We start from the raw sequence: 20,199 nt of genomic DNA, 5'->3' as shown, positions 1-20,199 counted from the left end.
ACCTTACATCTATTCTGTTCTTTCATGTGCTAAAGCTTGTGCTGAAAAGCCTCTCTAGCACATTTGCTCAGAGATATTAATGCCATTCAGATAATAAGACAACAAAAATGTCATTAGTAGCTAAAACTACAGTCAGAATAGGCTAGACTATACCTTATGCGTGCGCAACTCGTGTAGGGTCGCGGCACATCAATGAGCAGGAAGTCATAATTTTCACACAAAAAAAATTAACTTAATTTCTCAGAATTCTGACTTTAGATCTCGCAATTGTAAAAAAAAAAAGTCAGAATTCTGATAAAAAGTCGCAATTACTCTTTTTATTTTGTATTTAGCGGCGGGCTTCCATACTGTTCAAAGCTGCTCCATATATATCTACTTTAACATTTATTTCGCACTCTTTTTGTATAAATCATTACCGAATAAAACATTAAAATATAGAGAGACAATATTATAAAGATTAATTTTTAAATTAAATAAATTTGTTTATTTTGTTTGCAGTTTTGAATTATTATGAACACAAATTAAGCATTACGAACCAGGTAATTTATATTGGTTACAATTGAAAATTGTGACGGCAAGCTGTTTTGACTTCTATTCATTCACAGGAAAATATAAAATGGCTCTCACTAACAATTACATGCATGATATCAATAACATTCTCACTAGTGGCAATTCAATTGTGCATGTCAACAATTGAATTCCTGATATCAACTATTCAGTTCCTGATATCAACAGCTGTATTTGAATGGCAGCTATAATGCCATTTCACTAGTAAAAATGCATTTACTGATTCCCTACATAGCAAACGGACTTGGCCCAAATGTGAGTTATTGTAAAAAAAAAAAATATATATATATATATATATATATATTTTTTTTTTTTTTATTATGCAAACAGACAAGTACAATATTTACAAAAGAGAAGTAAGATGCAAAATACAAATACAAGGGCCAACAAAACATAACATGCCAGTACGATGTGTGCGTGTGTATGTATGTGTGTGTGTGTGTGTGTGTGTGTGTGTGTGTGTGTGTGTGTGTGTGTGTGTGTGTGTGTGTGTGTGTGTGCGTGTAACTGGTGTGGGAGTGTTAATGTATGAATAAAGAATCATGTAGGGAAGTACAACAGACATAACCAAAAAATATATGTGTATAAATAAGGAAATAAAATGGGGTATGAAGAAGGTGACAACAGCAATAGTAATAGCAATATTAATAATAATAACAATAATAATGATAAATCCAATTAATTAGAAATGACAAATAGTATTAATAGTATTATCAGTAGTAGTAATGACAAACATATATACAAATATACTCATTTCATCCGGAATGAGGAGAAGGTTAAAGGGTCAGGAAAAGGACAAATAAAAACAATAGTAGTAATAGTAATAATAATATTAATAATGGTAGATATTGATAAAGTCATTAATAGTGATAATAATAGTAGTGGTAACAATGATTTTAATATTAATAACAATAAAAATAATTATAATAATGGTAATATTGATCAGCTATTAATAACAAGGTATTATAAAGCTTTGATACCCCTCATGGCCATGGCATAGGATAGACCTCCGCCAGAGTCGTAATGCAATGGGCTATCAAGGTGAGGTGCTGCCAGGGTCCCGAAATCCATGCCCATCCCCCAGCTGTTTCATAGATGCCACGCTGACCCTATCTTTGTGTTTTTTGTTGTTGTTGTTGTCTGATGTGTTTGTCAACTTGTGTATAATGCATTAAAACAAACATGGCGTGTAGCATGGAACCTACCCAGTGCAAAGCCCATGCAGGCCGTCATGTCCACGCCACGTTTACCCTATATATGTGCCTTTTTTTTTTTTTTTTTTTTCTCCTGATTTAAACTAGTTTTATGCTCCAAATGAATGTGTGTGCACCTCACCTAATATGTAAAGCATTAAAACAGCGAGACAACTACTAGCTGGAGGGCGAAAGACCAAGGCCCCCGGCCCCACCTCACCCCCACCCACGACTAATCAGAACCGCACATGACAGGGATTAGTATGCCACAACCATCCAGGGTCCAGAAGCGCAGAGAGAGAGAGAGAGAGAGAGAGAGAGAGAGAGAGAGAGAGAGACAGAGAGAGAGAGAGAGAATAGAAAGAGAGAATAGAAAGGGAGATAGAGATAGAGAGAGAGATAGAGACAGAGAGAGATTCCAATATAATCTTATAAGCAATTTTATTTATTTAATAATAGTCTGTGTTTCTACCTCTTCCTGAACCCGCTCCCCCCATTATTGATGGTGTATCATTAAGGGTGCGTTCACACTTGTCATGTTTGGTTCGATTAAAACGAACCCTGGTGCGGTTGATCGGTTAGTGCGGTTCATTTGAACATATGTGAACGCTGCCACCCGAACTCTGGTGCGCACCAAACAAGCGGACCGAGACCGCTAAAAAGATGGGTCTCGGTCCGCTTCCAAACGAACTCTGGTGCGGTTCGATTGATATATGAACGCAACACGGACCAAAGACATGTAAACGGACCAAAAACCGGATGTATAATGTCACAAGATGCCACGCATAATGCAGCTGATTTGACGACGCGGAAAGATCGGTGTACGTTATCCAAAATGAGTAACTTTAACGTTAGAGGGCAAACGTAGAGCAACGAGGAAGAGCCTCATCAATATTTGATCTGACGAGCATGTTTCGAAAATGCTAGAAAAAACACACAAAAAGCATACCTGGCTCTTCTCATCAAAGTTCCTGTGTTGCCCATTATTAGCAGGTACAGACGACAGAACGGCCGTCTCTTTTGCATAACGGAGGAAATCCTGCTGCTGTTTTGAATGTTTTGAACATTTTATGAGCTCTTCATGAGTTCTCAGCGGGTAAAAATAATGCCACATGTACACGCATAAAATGATCGCGTTTAATCCAGCACACAGCGTTGTTTTGAACATTTCATAAGCTCTTCATGAGTTCTCTGGTAAAAAAAATAATGCCATATGTGTTACACGCATAAAATGACCGCGTTTAATCCAGCACACAGCGTTGTTTTGAATGTTGTGAACATTTCATGAGCTCTTCATGAGTTCTCTGGTAAAAAATAATGCCATATGTACACGCATAAAATGCCCGCGCGTGTAGTCCGCACACAGCATTGTTTTGCATGTTCGGTAAACGAGCTCCTACGTCATATAAACCGACCAATCAGGTTGTGATTTCTCCCTGTGCGTCTCCCTGTGCCTTTGGTTCGGTAACTTTAGGTTCGCTGTTAAAAATGCCCGTGTGAACGCTAAGCGGACCAGGACTATTATGTTTGTTTTTGTTTTTTGGTCCGGACCAAACTAACCAAACGAACCGAACTACAAGTGTGAACGCACCCTAAGGATGGCTTCAGACAAAGAAGGTGAGTGGATTCATGACTGTTGGAAGTTAAACAGAGCTGACCAAGAAGGGTGTAATTCTGATGTATCATTTTGAGTAGAGGTAGACAAGTTTTCCATGGAGATGTACTATTAGTAAATTTTTCCAAGTTGTAATGTGTATGGTGTTTCTTGATTTCCAGTTCATGAGGATAGTTTTCTTGGCGATAGTTAGGGCCACTAGGAGTAACTGACTGTTTGTACTGTCTAAACTGATTATGGATATGTCACCTAATATACAGAGAGAGGGAGATAGTGGGATGTGACAACCCATAAGGTTGGATAGTGAGTCAGTAACGTTCTCCCAAAATGTTTTAACTGAGGTGCAATGCCAAATAGCGTGTAAATAGGTGTCTGGGGTGTTTTGTGTGCAATGAGAGCATGTTTCTGAAGAAAAACCCATTTTAAATAATTTCTGTCCAGTTAGGTGGGATCTATGAAGAACTTTATACTGTATAAGTTGTAAGTTGGCGTTTTTTGTCATGAAGTAAATATTTTTACAAATTTGTGACCAGAAAGCGGCATTGGGAGTAATGGATAAGTCTGATTCCCATTTAGCATTGGGCAGGCTTAATGTGTTGTCTGATTTGGATATTATTTTATATATTTTGGAGAGTAGTTTTTTGGGGGATGTTATATTAATTAGCTCTAAGATTGGAGGGGGAAGATCTAGATTAATTGTCTGAGTCTCGATTTTTGATTGAATAGATGACTTGATTTGTAAATATTCCAAAAAACAATTACTCCCAATGCCGTACTTCAGAACTAAGTGGGAAAATGGTGCCCAGTTATTATTAAGGAGGATGTGTTGAAGTTGTGTGATGCCCTTATCTACCCATGTGCGTAAGTTGAGTGGCTTCTTGTTAACTATAAAATCGGGGTTATTCCAGCTCGGGGTGTATTTAGACGGTGCAAGATGAGTGTTTGTGATTTGATGAAATTTCCACCAGGCTGTCAAAGCTGCGGCTATTGTTGGTGTTTTAAAACAGTGATGCTTTTTGATTGTCTGAGTATGGAAAGGTAGTTCTGAAATGTTAATGTCTTTGCAAATTGACTGTTCAACATCTAGCCATGTGCTTTCTGATGGGTTAGGATGAATCCATTTGTATATATTTTGGAGTTGATTGGCCAAAAAATAGTGGTAGAAATGTGGTGCTTCCAGTCCTCCTTGTGTTTTTGATTTCTGTAGAGTAATCAATTTAATTCGTGGGGTCTTATTTTTCCAATAGAATTTAGTGACGATTGAGTCTAGTGATTTAAACCAAGTTAGGGTGGGTAGTGCAGGAGTCATTGTAAATAAATAGTTTAATTTAGGGAGTATAGTCATTTTGATTACTGATATTCTGCCCATAATGGAAAGTGGTAAATTCATCCAGCGGTACAGGTCATCATTTATTGTTTTCAGTAATGGTGTAAAGTTGAGTCCAAACAGCTCTGACAGTCTAGGGGAAATATTAATGCCTAAGTATGTGATATAGTTGGTGCACAAAGGAATAGGTGGTGTCTGGGATGTCACATCCAAGCTGTTGGAATGTAATGAGAGTATAGCAGATTTACTCCAGTTAATCGAGTATTCAGAGATATTTGAGAATGAATCAATGAGTTTAATCGTTTCTTGTAGTGATGATGGAGGATCTTGTAAATATAGCAATATATCATCAGCGTAAAGACTAATTTTGTGGTGCATGTTTATTGTTTGAATTCCTTTAATGTAGCTGTTTTGACGGACAGCTGCTGCTAATGGCTCAATGAAAATGGTAAATAATGAAGGTGAGAGTGGGCATCCTTGTCTAGTCCCCCGTTGTAGTGTGAAGGTGCGTGATGTTAATCCATTAGTGATGACAGTGGCTGAAGGTGATGTATATAGAATTTTGATCCAATTAATGAATGACTCCCCAAAACCAAACCTCTCTAATGTGGAAAACAGGAACTTCCAATTGACCCTATCAAAAGCTTTTTCTGCATCGAGACTAACTATGATGGTTCTGGTTTTTTGAGTTGATGAATAATGCATTAAGTTAAATAGTCTACGTGTGTTACTGGATGAGAGTCTACCTTTGATGAAACCGGTTTGATCTGGATGGATTATAAATGATGTGACTTTTTCTATTCTATGCGCTAGTGCTTTAGTGATGATTTTAATGTCTACATTGATTAGGGAAATTGGACGATAACTTGAAGGTAATGTTGGATCTTTATTTGGTTTAAGAAGGAGTGAAATTGTGGCAGTGTTTATACTATCTGGGAGTTTTGATTTTTGTTTTGATTCAGTTATTATACGGATGAAGAGTGGCGATAAAGTTGACCAAAAGTGTTTGTAGAACTCAGCAGGGAATCCATCAGGTCCTGGTGCTTTATTGTTTGGCATGAGTTTAAGGGCATTCAAAAGTTCATATTCTGATAAGGGTGCTTCAAGAGTATTTATATAATAATAATAATAATAATAATATATTTTATTTGTAAAGCCCTTTTCATAGTTAAAAACAATCCCAAAGTGCTAAAATTATATATGTATATATGTAAAATTGTATATGATCTTTACTGAGTTGAGGCAAGTTGATATTGTTGAGAAATGAGTTGATTTCTTTCTGATCTGGGTCTTTATCGGAGGAATATAATTTACTGTAAAAATTGTGAAAGATTTGATTTATTTCTTCTGGTGAGTTGGTGGAATTCCCTGCTGGGTCTCTAATCACTGGTATTGTAGCTTTTTCTTTATTTTGTTTGATTTGATTTGCCAGAAATTTACCAGATTTGTTATTATGATGGAAGCTTTCTTGCCTTAGCCTATGAATTAGGAATTGTGTATGTTTATTGATTAATTCATTCAATTTGAGTTTATATTTTCTTAATGAATCCTGTGTTTCTCCTGTTGGGTTATTGATGTTAATGTCTTCTAGTTGTTTAATTTTTTGTTCCAATTCTACCTGTTTGTCCTTTTCCTTCCTTTTTTTGTAAACAGAGAATTAAATTATTTTCCCTCTTAGTACGGCTTTTCCCGTTTCCCACAGAAGAGATGGGGATACTTCCGGGGAGTCATTCGTCTCTAGAAAGCATGCCCACTCTCGTTTGAAATAACTGTCAAAATCATGATCTTTCAGGAGAGATGTGTTAAATCGCCATCTAGTAGTGGGTTTATGTTGACTAGTTGTGTTCCACTTTAATGTTACCGGGGCATGATCACTAATTACTATTGGATGGATCTTTGATTCAGAAATGTTTGATATGATAGAATTACTGGTAAGAAAGAAGTCAATGCGGGAATATGAGTGGTGTACTGGTGAGTAGAATGAGTATTCTTTACTGTTAGGATGCTGTAGACGCCAACTATCGCCAAGACCAAAATCACTCATGAACTGTTTTATGGTTTCTGCAGATTTCCAAATGCGTTTATTGCCTAAACTATTACATTTATCCATTGTTGAATCTAGAACTGTGTTGAAATCACCTGCAATTATGACTGGACAATTAGAAAAATTTGAAATTGAAGAAAAAAAAGTCTGAAAAAAAGCTGGGTCATCTGTGTTTGGGCCATATAAGTTACCAATTGTGACAGGGCTATTATTAATGGAGATGTTTATGATAATGAAACGTCCTTCAGAGTCTGTAATGGTGGAATTATGAACAAAAGTGATTTTTTTATTTATTAGAATGCATACTCCTCTTTGTTTTGTGTTGTAGTGAGCCGAGAATAAATGACTGTAATTTGATGATTTAATATTTTTATAATCTGATTCTGATAGATGTGTTTCTTGCAGGAGACATATGTCAGCTTGTAGTTTATTTAAATGATTAAAAACTTTGACCTTCTTTGTCTGAGAACCAAGTCCACGAACATTCCAGGTTACAAAAGTGATAGATGACATGTTTTAGTGAAAAATAGACAGAAATGTATATTACCGGTAATGTGTGGGCCTGTTAGTACTGTATATGTATTCATGTGAGTGTATATATTCGACTGTGTGTAGTAGTGTATATGTGTGTGTGCAATGTTGTTAGTAGAATAACATAAATACAGAAACAACTGACAGAATATACACAGCAGAACAGCAACAACAAAACAGAAACCATTAAATACAAACATATGGTGGAACATGGGAAGGGGGACACAAGACCTAGGTGCAAAAGTATAACAACATCTAAGGTTTAAAGAAAAAAGAGAGAAAGAAGTGAGTGTGTTAATTTCAGTTTATGATTTATTGACTTAGGAATGTAAGTGAAGTGTCAGAAAAGCCAGGGAGTAATGTCCTTATCGCGATATAATTGTCCATCTATGTATAATTTGTCCACTGTAATGACTGCCTTTTTTCCTTCATTCATTTTCTGTTTTCGGATTGGGAAGAGTTGTTTCCGACGTTCGAGAATGTCCTTTGGGTATTGTTCATTGAGTCCATAGTTTGTTCCTTTGAGTTGTCTGCCTTGCTTCTGAACCAGTTCTTTGTGTTTATAGTGTTCGAATTTTGCGATGATCGCTCGTGGTCTGTTCTTGATGTTTTTGGATCTGATACGGTGGACACGGTGAAAGGTGATGCTCTGGACTGTTTCCGCTGGTAATTTGAGTTGTTTTATTATTAAGTCCTTGACTGATTTTTCGGGGTTGTCTGGAGTTTGTTCCGGGATGCCTGTAAAAACTAAGTTGTCCCTCATGCTGCGCGATTGCAAGTCCAAAATGTTGTCTTTGATGGTTTTATTTTCGGCGACAATGGAAGTGAGTTGAATGGTAAGTGCTTGAACGGAGTCCTTTAAAAAGTTATTTTCTTTAGTGAGAGTGTCTATCTGTTCTTGGCTGAATTCTAAGCTGTGTCTCAATTCCTGGAGTTCCTTGTGTATGACTTCTATAAGTGCAATCCTGGTATCAAGTCCGGTGAGTTTATTTTCGATTGAGAGCAAAATGTCGCTTACCTCAGTGCAGCACGTCGGTTTGGGTGATGTGGATGGTGTTGCACTTGGGCTGAAAGGTGATTCGGGACGAGGTCTCTTGGAGTTTGGAGTGAGATTACCTTTACTTTTCTTGTTGTGATCCGGTTTGTCCCTGTTCATGGTGCAGCACAATGTGTTGTAGTGCGCGTCGATGTATTCTTCGAGATGATCCAGGTTGTATAATATTATAATCCGGAAACGGGAAGGAGAGAAAAAAAAAGACAAAATGAAAGAAGTATGGAAGGGGAGGAAACCGAGAGAAAAAATAAATAAAACAGAATGTAGGTATTTCAGCTGGAATTGTTTACAATCTAGCAGACGGGAGCCGCCATCTTAGATCTCGCACCAGGTCTCGTGAGGTCTCGTGTTACTCCCAAGCGGCAACCTCCCGCGATCTCTCTTGAAGCCAATACGGAAGTAATGTAAACTGTAATTCCTCAACTGGCCACTAGGGACAGGCTCCAGAAGGGAGCAGAATCTCATTGAGCCCCATGTTAAAATTCTCAACTTTAAAGCAGAAAAAAACATGTTTACAGCCTGGTACAAATTGTGTTTTTGGCTTATATGGCTAATTTTGATCTTCATGACAACTCTGAGGGGGGTGAATTTTTTTATAACTCATTCGTTTACGTTATATAAAGCCTTAAGGTTCTGCATAATTAAGGGCGTGGTTACAAGTGGATAGCCATTTATCCGCCGTCTATAGTTATTGCGTCACCTCAGCTCCGCGCACATCCCGCCTTTTTGCCCATTTTCTGTTATCCGGGAGTGACACGCGTTGACTCGCTCACAAGATGGCAACGCCCAGCTCGCCCCTACTTTAAGCTTCAGAACGGCTTATCGGAATCCTATGGGTGACGTCACGGACACTACGTCCATATTTTTTTACAGTCTATGGTTACTCCTGAACTCTCATGAGTCCTGAAACCTCCCTCCTCTATATATATATATATATCTGATACAGCGCACTTTATGAGCACCTCCGTCAGAGAGACAAACACACGAGAGCTGGACTAAAGATGGACGTTTAAACTCTTATAATATAGTCGGAATTCTGTGAGTACATATGTCTTTTATCGTTTAAAATTATATCACCGACCAAGAGGGTTTCATGCAGCCACCATTGGGAAAATTATATTTTAGGCTAGACAGCTTGCTAGTAGCCTAGTCATTGACAACCTACTTTGTTGAATCTTTAGTCAAAACTTTTAAATAATACTAAACAAGATTAGCCTATGTCATTTTAGAGTACAGAAATCAGGTTGTGCTTTACACACTGTAAAATTTCCACATAAAAATTTCAGTTGCTGCCTCAAAGGGATATTTCACCATATTTTTTTCATTAATTACTCATTCATGTATATTCGAAATATTTTGAGATTAAAATCGAAATATTTCGAGAATAAAGTCGAAATATTTTGAGATTAAAATCGAAATATTTCGACTTTATTCTCGAAATATTTCGATTTTAATCTCAAAATATTTCGACTTTATTCTCGAAATATTTCGACTTTAATTTCGAAATTATAGATGTTTTTAGATGAGAATAAAGACAGCAAAATCTCCATTGTCAAAATCTTGGTGTTAAGGACTCTAAGAGTAAAGAGTTAATTTTCTGGTGTTGAATTAACACTGCTAGTGTAAACCGCACTCTCTGGCTGGTGAACATATTCAGAGTTAAATATCAATAACACTGACAGAGAGTATAGTCACATCCGGGACATTTCGGCAGCAAAACAAGCTCGAACTTTTCTCACAGACGCCATTTTCTTTGCCTCGCGATGCAGCCATAGACAGTAAAAGAAATGGACACAGCGACCCCATTGACGTCAACGGCGAAATAATGAAGTCAACCTAGGGGCACTCACTTCCTGATGGCTGAGCGAACTGCGCAGGCTCAGACTGAGCTTGACGACGTAGATGTGACGTGAGCCTCCTGTCTGACAGCTGTAGGTCTTCTAGTAGTTGTGGAAAGTGAAATCTGAATCACGTTGTTTAAACATTTTCTCCCGTTGCTTTTGGCTCATTATGGGCTTCTCCCCATTCTTCTCCCTTGACTTTATCAGACTTTATGGCTCCACGTCCCCCCGACTGTCTCATAGACAGTAAAAGATTGCCTGCGAGCGTCTCCTCAGGTCTATACGGTAATTTCATAACTGTGCGACAGAGTCGAGTTGGTTATGATGCAATCGTTAGCCTATTTTTACAAAAACAGCTTCTGCGGGGCGATAGTGTAAGATACAAGGTAACGGAGCCTTTTATGCATTGTCGTGTTTCTTTAGAAATAAACAATGGACAAATGGAGTCTTTAGACGTCTCAGATGTAAAGTTATTCACTGTCAAAGTGACTCAAAAATGAATGGGAGTCAATGGGATGCTAACAGCAGGTGATGGCTTGGTTAGCAATGGCAGCCCCTATGGGTGGAACGCTTTCCGAGCGCTAGATTACCCCCTTGGATGCAGCAGGGGTTCAGAAAAAAAATCGACAGCTGGCAGCAGGAAGTACCTGCCGATGGCAGCCGGAAGACAGTTATTGGCAGCCGGAAGACAGTCGTTGGCAGCCAGGCAACCTGCCAAAGTAGGCGGCACCTACCACTTCTCGATCTCCAATCACTAGCCCCCAAAGAGTGACACCAACCAATCAGATGATGACCAGTGACTGCAGCGTGTAAAGTAAACAACGATGTCGGCAGAGCTCGAATGAGTAAATTGATAGGCATCATAAATAAATAACACCTGGCATTCGCGAAAAATCGTTAGGTTAGTTAACTTTAAAATCAGAGAACGACATACCTGAGTTAATTGTTTAAAGAGCTGCGTCTTGTATTTTACATTTAATTAGCATCACCGGCCGCAGTATTGTCTTTCAAACATTAACTTGTCAAAACAGAAGAGTCACCACTGGAGACTGTGGAATATGTATGTTTATGGTAAGAAATGTAAGTAAAAGAGCAGGCTTTTCTAACACAACATTAATGGTGGACATGTTTAATCATTTGTAAAACAATGGGATATTCCTTATTTAGGTGTTTTCAAATCTTTAGTTTGATTTATATTCATAATTGTTATAAGAATGTGGGGGAAAAAACACTACTACACTGAATATTGCGCTGGACTGGGGGTTTGACTTTACTAAGCATAAACACATTTTGTAATTATTTATCAAAAGTATTTTGGGACGTTTTAAATGTCATTTTGAATGTATCTACTGTGCTTCAGCATGACTCCTACCAGTGAATCTGCTGGTGTCAGTAATAAAGAAGTGAAGGAATAGATTATGTGAGTTCAAGATATTTTTGACTTAAATTTTGGAATATTAGTAATAACCAAATAATATTTTCTAGGAAGACACAGGGCATATTTGATGCAGACGAAACAACAGACAAGGTAACAGCACATTCAGTGTGATGGGCTAATTTCAAGTGTTTCCCCCGTATACAGTATCTTTCTGAATAAAATACAGAATAAATGTTTTTCTTAAAGGGGGGGTGAAACACTCAGTTTCAGTCAGTGTCATGTCAATCTTGAGTACCTATAGAGTAGCATTGCATCCTGCATATCTCCGAAAAGTCTTTATTTTTTTAATAATTATATAAGAAAGATGCGCTGTTCCGAGTCTTTCCGAAAAAAGCCGAGCGGGTTGGGGCGTGTCGTGTGAGCGGAGCTAAATAATGACGTGTGCTCGCTGCTGCTATGTTGAGTCGAGTGCGTCGTAAAGCTGTGTCAACAGCGGGAAAAAAACTTTATTCAAAATAAAAATATGGCTTTTAATCAGATACAGCCATACATCTATGATCCGGAATCAGACCCAGAGGCTGCAGTTGAACAGGAGCAGCAGCAAAAACGACTAGAGCAGGACGTCTTTATGTGGTACAAGTTATACACTAACTATATAATATGCTTAGCGGCTTGTGTTATTTACATATTTATACTTGAATTATATCGTCGTATTTTTGTCTTTGAAGGTGTACATGTGGGAAGTGCAGTTGTGCACGTGTGTTTGTGTGTTTACGCGTGGTTTGTGTAGACAGTAAGCAGACTAAAAAAAACACAGACATTTGAAGCAGTCTCACTCACCCTTCTAACGTTGGGACTGCTCCATCATTCAGCATTAGGCGATTGGGAAAATCCGGCGCCGAGCTGGGCCTTGTTTATAAAACAGTCGGCACCGAAATGCAGCGAACAGATATAAACATTCGCGCAACTCAGTTGCTGATCCGGAAAAGCAAATTACATCCACTGTTGCCTTAACGCAGGGTTTTGGGGAATCTGTACAGGACTGTCTTGGTCTGGCAACCAAAAATGCACTTTTTTGGTGACATTGTTATGTGCACATCGCCTGTCCAGCATCCTACAAGCCAGCGCTTTGATGGGCGTAGCCTGTTACTTTCGCTCTCTCCCTCTCTCTCTCTCACGCGCTTCCGGTAGAATTGTCCGTAAGGCCCATACAAGGAAATTCCGCCCCCATTAACGTCAAAGGGGACGCATGATCTCAAAAAACTTGCCGAAACTTATGACTAACCGGAAGTAGTATTTTTGACAAAGAAATACTCCCATCAAACGTCCACCTTAACTTTTGAAACTTTGTCTATGTTTAGTATGGGATTCCAAGTCTTTAACAGTGTAAAAAGATCAGTATGCATGAAATAGCATTTCACCCCCCCTTTAAGTACTAACTGCACCCATAGGATGTGCATTCTGTATTAAGGAAAGTTACTGTAAGTAGTGATGTTTATAAAATAATAGTGTTTAATGACAATGTCATTCATTTTTGTTAGTTTTGTATGCCTCATTGTTGCCAGAGAAATGCTACTTAATGTGCTCATTGAGGTGCTGTGATCCTGCTTTTGTAAACTTGGGTCTTGTATGTTTGCATTACAAATTCTGGTGGGAACTCATTCTTGTGAAAGCACACATTTGCTGGTTAGACCAGTGTTTCCCAACTCTGTTCCTGGAGGCAAACCAACAGGTAAACATTTTGAATGTCTCCCTTATATGACCTCTCCATTTCAGGCCTTGGAGCAGAGATGTGCAGTTTCGGTCACAGTCCTGCAGAGTTCAGCTCCAACCCTGATCAACTACACCTGAACCAGCGTCTTCAGGGTTAGTAAGAACAGGCAGGTGAGTTTTTATCAGGAGCTGTCTCATTTCCGAGGCTACATTTGTTGACCAAAAAGAATCAGAGACCTGTAGACAGTAGCTGTGTCTCATTTCGTTTAATTTCGAAGGCTCCGTCCTGTGTAGGATGCGCTCTCACGCCAGTTATATGAATGAAAAATGATTTATAACTTGAAAATGACTATGAAATGTTTCCTATCTTGCAATGTACTGTTCTAATTGTTTAAACAAGCACTAAACAGTTGTACTCCTGTTTACCACAACTATCTGTTTGAGGTAATCGAGCTTAAAAAACCAAAACAAGCTTGAACTAATTGCATTTAAACACCACATCAACACTTGCATGTATATCTGGCGAGGTGCCGTCTTTTCATAAAATAAAAAAAATGACGGTTGTTAACGGCGACGCAAAGAATTGTGGGTTATTCCAGCTGTGAAGGATAGAGCTCATGCACACTCCAAATTCCTGTGAAAGAAGGACTCGTTCGAAGGTCGCATTTGGAGTGTCCTACTCACTTTTATTTTAAATGAGACGGCCTTATGACATATGCAGGCTTCAGATGCGACCGCCGGAGGATGCAGCCTTTAAACACTGCTTATCTGGCGATAACGGTTTAATAGGTATTTGATTGCAAAATGCAATAAGAATAGTATTCACATGGATGTGCATGTATGTATACTACTGTTAATAAGGTCATGTAAATCTTGTAACGACCCTGAGTGTTTCTCTTTACCCATTGGTGGCAGACTGTGGGAGTTTCTGAGTCACACCCTCTTCGTAATTGATAATCTGTAGATTAGGGTATTTAAGTGCTCTTAGTTTTCATTTGAGTTAGCACTCTCTGTGGGATAGTTTCTCACGGGAGTGGCTCTTTGCTTTTCATTTAGTTTCTTTCTTGTACCTTTCTTATATCATGTAGCTTTAATATTTTGTTTATATCTTTGTTTCTTTATTTTCCCTAGACTTTTGTTTGTTATTTGTAATTATTGTTATATTTGTTAATACAAGTAAATATAATTTAATTTGATTAAACTTTGGTGTTTGATCCCTCTTTTATGTTGCGGCTTAAACCGAGCTGGTCGTAACATAAAATTGGAGGCTCGTCCTGAATTGCTGCATGTGTAAGTAAGTGTATATTGTTTTAGTGTTCACTTGTGTAAATGAGAAGACTTCAGTTATTTAGAGTGTCCTCAGCTGGGTTTACAATCCTTCCATCGAGGCACTGTTTGTTATTTTGTTTGTTGTTTTGCCTTTCTTATTTTTGAAGGTTATTCTGGGCGGAGGTTTTAAATCTCTCTCGTTTAAATGCTGCCTCGAGTCCGGTACACCTTTGAAGATCAGGTAGGTTTAGTTAGTTTTGTTTCTAGTTAGGAACTGAAGTCTCTCATTTTCATTTAAGGTGACACTTTGTTGCTTTTCATGTCCGTGTTGTTTGTTATGCCTGCTAAGAGTATGAAGATGTGAGAACGATTCGTAGTAAGTTTTCATCTATCTTGTAACTAGGCAGGTTTACAACAGGAGTGTGTTTTGGTGTTGTTTAGCATCAGTCTAACTCGCGTTTAAAAAAAAAAAATGTCTTCGGTAGTCGAAGATTTCTTTGTGTTTCCTTCAGAAGTATTACTGGAGAGATGCACAAAGGAAGAGTTGTTACAGATTGCTGAGCGTTTTGATGTGGAGTTGACCAGTAACGATAAAAAGCTTAAAGAAACTCTGACGAACACTGTGAAATGCGCACTTTTTGAACGTGGTGTTTTAGAGGTAAGAGCTCAAGTTACTGATCCTGAAGAGTCTTTGTCTCCTTTTCATGATACTGACAGAAATGTAAAGTTTAGCGAGATGTCTTTACAAGAAAAGCAGTTATGTGTTGATGCTGATAAGCTTCGTGCCGAGCGAGATGCTTGTGCTTTGAAAGAGAGAGAGTTTGAGAGGGACGTTGAAGTAAAGAAATTACAACAGCAGTTTGAGATGCGAAAGTTGGAGTTAGAGTTTGAGAGAGAGAAGGATGAAAGGCAGTTTCAGTTGAGGAAACTTGAGTTGGAGCTGAAGGCAAAACCAGTTGAAACTCCACTCTCCGTGCCATCGACTGAACCCGTCTCGGCTTCATCTGTGTTTGATGTTTTTAGAAACATTAGGATGGTACCGCCGTTTCCTGAGAGGGAGGTAGAGAAATATTTTTCTCATTTTGAACGTGTGGCAGAGTCGTTAAAATGGCCCCGAGAATTTTGGACGTTATTGTTGCAATGTGTTTTAACCGGGAGAGCACAGGAAGTGTACTCGGCGATGCCTGTTGAACAAAGCGGTGATTATGATACTGTTAAATCTGCAATATTGCAAGCATATGAATTAGCACCTGAGGCATATTGTCAGAGATTTAGAAGTTTTTTAAAACCTGAGACATGCACTTATCTTGAATTTGCCAGAGAAAAAGAAAACATGTTTGATCGTTGGTGCACCTCAATGAAAGTAAACACAAAGGAACAGCTTAGAGAGCTGCTTCTTTTGGAAGAGTTTAAACAATGTGTACCGAATGCAGTTGCTATGTATTTAAATGAGCATAAAGTGAACAAACTGTCAGACGCTGCTCTCATGGCCGAAGTTCGATTAGCCATTTAAATGAATTGCATAGACCTAAGACGAGTGTTCAGGGAAAGAGCAAAGCGGCTGTTGTACGACAGAATATTACTCCTAATTCTTCCTCTGATCATGCTGTTTATACACGATTAAAAGGGGAGATTGTTTGCTTTTATTGTAAGAAGGCAGGACATAAAATTTCTGATTGTGTAATTCTTAAGAAAAAAGAGAGGTCCGCTAAAACGGTTGGTTTAATTTCTACATCATGTGAGAACCCTAGTCCTGCCCAATTTGTGAACATGCATGGGGATATCTCAGAAGTAGAGACTCATAATGATTATGCACCATTTCTTACAGAAGGTGCCGTGTCTGTGCCTGGATCTGAGGAGACTGTTCGGGTTCGTGTTCTCCGAGATACTGGAGCTGCACAGTCCTTTTTATTGGAAGGACTTCTGCCTTTGTCTGATAGTACTGCTACTGGAACTCATGTACTGGTGAGAGGGTTTGAGATGGGGTTCATGGAAGTTCCTTTACACCGTATTCATCTTGCCTCAAAACTAGTATCAGGTGATGTTGTTGTAGGCGTTCAGTGTTGTTGTAGGCGTTGTTCAGTGCTTCCTGTCCCTGGTGTCAGTTTCATACTTGGAAATGATCTAGCAGGGGGAAATGTGTGGGAAAAATCAGATGGTGGGGTTCCGCCTATAGTAGATCTTGTTGTAGGGAATAGATGAAGGGAAAAGTATTCTTAGTGATACTTTTCGTCTGTGAATTCCTCTCAACCAGAGAATAATGTGGTGTGCACTAGTCTTGAAGATGAAACCTCTGTGTCTGATTTACTGCCTGTGGTTGATGATACCATGGAAAAGTCTGATTTCATGCCTGAAAGTCCATTTAATCGTGATGACCATGTTAATGCTTGTTCTTTATCTCCACTTTATAGTGTCACTCGAGATGAATTAATTAAAGAACAGCAGTCGGACTGCACCCTTCAGGATCTTTTTTCTTTGGTCGATGACGTAAATGGTGATAAATCACTTCCTCTTTATTTTGTTACAGATGGATTGCTCTGTAGAAAACAACCCAGGTGTTCTGATGTTTTGCTAGATCCCAGGATTCAAATTGTGATTCCTCTTACTTTTCGTCAAGCCATCCTACAGCTGTCCCATGAGGGCGTCGCTGGTCACATGGGTGTACGAAAGACCTATGACAGAATTCTGAGAAAATTCTATTGGCATAGAGTTAAGCGAGATGTGATTAACTATATACGGTCTTGTCATACCTGTCAAATGACCGGGAAGCCAAATCAGAAAATTCCGTTGGCTCCTTTACAGCCTATTGCTGCAGTTACTACTCCCTTTGAGCATCTCATTATAGACTGTGTTGGTCCTTTGCCACGATCAAAGGCTGGACATGCGTATTTACTAACTGTAATGTGTCAGTCCACACGCTATCCTGCAGTTTATCCCTTACGATCGATTACTACCAAATCGATTTTAAAGGCTTTAATGAGTTTTATGTCCATTTTTGGCATTCCTAACACTCTTCAGTCTGATCAGGGCTCAAACTTCATGTCTCGACACTTCGCTAAAGTTATGCAACAACTTAAAGTTACCCATAACATCTCAAGTGCTTATCATCCTCAGAGTCAGGGGAGCACTAGAAAGATTCCACCAGACCCTGAAGTCACTTTTGAGATCTTATTGTGTTTAGCTTGACTCTGATTGGGAAGAGGGACTTCCTTGGATGTTGTTAGCTATCCGTGAAGTTGTGCAGGAGAGCATAGGGTTCAGTCCTAATGAACTAGTGTTCGGACACACTGTTAGGGGACCTATTGGTGTCTTAGCCGACGAATGGAAGATCTCTGACCCACCAGAGAATGTGGTGGACTTTGTAAGCAGTTTTCGCTATCGACTCTATGAAGCTAGAGCTATTGCCCAACGTAAATTAGATAAGTCCCAGGGGAAGATGCAGAGATTGTATAACCGTAAGGTCAAGTCCAGAGAACTTCAAGTTGGTGATCAAGTGTTGGCATTGTTACCTGTGGTTACAAGTCCTTTCCAGGCTAGGTTTGCTGGACCATATTCAGTTGCAAAGTGTTTCCCTAATAACAACTATCTACTAAATACTCCTGACCGCCGAAAGAAATTACAGGTTTGTCATATTAACTTACTAAAACCTTATGTGACTCCTGTGACTTCTTTGTCTGTTGATGTTGTATCAACTACTCTTGTTAGCCGAAGCAGTTTAGATGTATCTGAAAAGATGGGGGGAAATGCAGATCAAATGGCTACGGACAAAATAAACGGTCCTTCTCGAGGTGTCGTGGAAGGGCGACTAAATAATTCTGAAATTCTTGCCAATTTGACTTCTCATTTGTCTCATTTATCTGACTCTGAGAAGACAGATATAATGAAGTTGGTAAGTTCGTTCCTCTCTCTGTTTTCTGATTTCCCTACCCAAACTAATATCATTGAGCATGATATTGATGTTGGTACGGCTTCACCTGTAAAACAACATGCATACAGAGTAAATCCTATAAAAAGGGAATTGCTTCAGAAAGAGGTTGATTATGTACTTTCTCATCATTTGGCAGAACCCAGTTTCAGTTCTTGGAGCTCTCCTTGTATTTTAGTGAGTAAGCCGGATAAATCTTATCGTTTTTGCACTGACTACAGGAAGCTTAATGCTTTAACTAAACCTGATTGCTACCCCTTGCCTAGAATCGATGATTGCGTTGATCGTGTTGGCTCTGCGCAATTTGTTAGCAAATTCGACCTTTTGAAAGGCTATTGGCAAGTGCCTTTGACTTCTCGTGCTAAGGAATTGTCTGCTTTTGTGACACCTGATAGGTTCCTGCAGTACACTCTTATGCCTTTTGGGGTCAGAAATGCACCCGCTACATTTCAGCGATTGGTAAATCGAGTACTGTCCGGGTTGTCAGGGTGTGAGGCCTATCTAGACGATGTTGTTCTGTTTAGTTCTTCTTGGTCCGACCATCTTGACCAAATTAGAGAACTTTTTGTACGACTGGCTGAAGCCAATTTAACTATTAACCTTGCCAAGTGTGAGTTTGGAAAGGCTACTGTGACATACTTGGGCAAAGTAGTTGGTCGGGGTTGTGTAAAGCCAATCAATGCTAAAGTTGACGCTATTAGTAGTTTTCCTACTCCTGTTACCCGCCGTGAGCTCCGCCGATTCCTGGGAATGGTAGGCTACTACAGAGGATTTTGTAAGAATTTTGCCAGTGTAGTTACTCCTCTGACTGATTTGTTGAGTCCGAAGAAACCATTCTTATGGACTGAACAATGCCAGTTTGCTTTCAATAATGCTAAAGCCCTGTTAGCCAATGCGCCTGTATTGGTTACACCTAATTTCCAGAGACCTTTCCTCTTAGCAGTTGATGCCAGTGCCTGTGGTGCTGGTGCTGTTCTCCTACAGGAAGATGCTGATGGAATCGAACATCCGGTTAGTTATTTTTCAAAAAAATGTAATTGCCATCAATTGGCATACTCTACGATTGAAAAAGAGGCTTTAGCCCTTGTGTTGGCTGTTCAACAGTTCGAAGTCTATTTGAGCTCAATTTGTGGTCCCATTATTGTCTACACTGACCACAATCCTTTGACATTTTTTAGACCGAATGCGTGGTAAAAACCAGAGAATTATGAGATGGAGTCTTGCATTACAACCTTTTCATCTGCTGATCAAACATATCCGTGGCAAGGATAATTTGATTGCAGATGCTCTTTCCCGGGTGTAAAAGTTGTTTCAGTATGTTGTTTCAAAATGTCCGTGAGAGCGGTTTCATGCCTCTTTGGGATGGAACCACGAGGCGCCGCTCACTCGCAGAACGCAAGCTTCTGGAGGGTGTGTAAGTCTGAACAAGTGAATTTAGGTATATTGGTGCAGAGCCAGTGGTTGTTTTGTAGGCAATAACTAGTGCCTTGAATTTGATGCGAGCAGCCATTGGCAACCAGTGCAGTTTGATGAAGAGAGGCGTAACATGCGCTCTCTTCAGCTCATTGAAGACCACTCTCGCTGCTGCATTCTGGATCAGCTGCAAGGGTTTGATAGTGCATGCTGGAAGCCCAGCCAGAAGAGCATTACAATAGTCCAGTCTGGAGAGAACAAGAGCTTGAACCAGGAGTTGTGCAGCCTGTTCTGATAGGAAGGGTCTAATCTTTCTAATGTTGTATAAA

General features: G+C 39.2%; 1 protein-coding gene across 2 annotated transcripts in view; it reads right to left on the bottom strand.

Annotated features, from left to right (window-relative positions):
* The window catches only part of LOC137091517 (uncharacterized), a 98,193-nt gene that overhangs the window by 13,812 nt on the left and 64,182 nt on the right, over positions 1–20,199 (bottom strand). The window lies entirely within an intron of this gene.

Source organism: Pseudorasbora parva, chromosome 10 (genome assembly GCF_024679245.1).
Source record: "Pseudorasbora parva isolate DD20220531a chromosome 10, ASM2467924v1, whole genome shotgun sequence".
Taxonomy (NCBI): domain Eukaryota; kingdom Metazoa; phylum Chordata; class Actinopteri; order Cypriniformes; family Gobionidae; genus Pseudorasbora; species Pseudorasbora parva.
Note: the sequence above shows the minus strand (reverse complement) of the source record. Positions and strands in the feature narration are given on the sequence as shown.